We start from the raw sequence: 955 nt of genomic DNA on the forward strand, positions 1-955 counted from the left end.
AGAGATAGCGCAATAAACCAAAGTGGATTGTCTGCAGGAGGCCCTGGCGCATGAATCTGTGCAGCGGCAACGACCTCGGACCACCAAGGGCCGAGAAAACCACCGTCTCATGGGGCCGGACTGTCAGGGTCAGGAAAAAATCCAATATATATCTGGTGATATCTCGGGTGCTATTACAGATAGCGCAATAAATCAAAGTGCATTGTCTGTAGGAGGCCCTGGCGCATGAATCTGTGCAGCGGGAACGACCACGGACCACCAGGGGCCGAGAAAACCACCGTCTCATGGGGCCGGACACTCAGGGTCAGGGAAAAATCCAATATATATCTGATGATATCTCAGGTGCTATTTCAGATAGCGCAATAAACCAAAGTGAATTATCTGCAGGAGGCCCTGGCGCATGAATCTGTGCAGCGGCAACGACCTCGGACCACCAGGGGCCGAGAAACCCACCGTCTCATAGGCTCGGACACTCAGGGTCAGGGAAAAATCAAATATATATCTGGTGATATCTCGGGTGCTATTTGAGATAGCGCAATAAACCAAAGTGCATTGTCTGCAGGAAGACCTGGCACATGATTCTGTGCAGCGGGAACGACCTCGGACCACCAGGGGCCGAGAAAATCACTGTCTCTTGGGGCCGGACTGTCAAGGTCAGGGAAAAATCCAATATATATCTGGTGATATCTCAGGTTCTATTAGAGATATCGCAATAAATCAAAGTGCATTGTCTGCAAGATGCCCTGGCGCATGAATCTGTGCAGCGGGAACGACCACGGACTACCAGGTGCCGAGAAAACCACCGTCTCATGGGGCCGGACACTCAGTGTCAGGGGAAAATCCAATATATATCTGGTGATATCTCGGGTGCTATTAGAGATAGCGCAATAAACCAAAGTGAATTATCTGCAGGAGGCCCTGGCGCATGCATCTGTGCATCGGGAACGACCTCGGA

This window comes from Nomia melanderi, unplaced genomic scaffold, assembly GCF_051020985.1.
Source record: "Nomia melanderi isolate GNS246 unplaced genomic scaffold, iyNomMela1 scaffold0014, whole genome shotgun sequence".
NCBI classification, from domain to species: Eukaryota; Metazoa; Arthropoda; class Insecta; order Hymenoptera; family Halictidae; genus Nomia; species Nomia melanderi.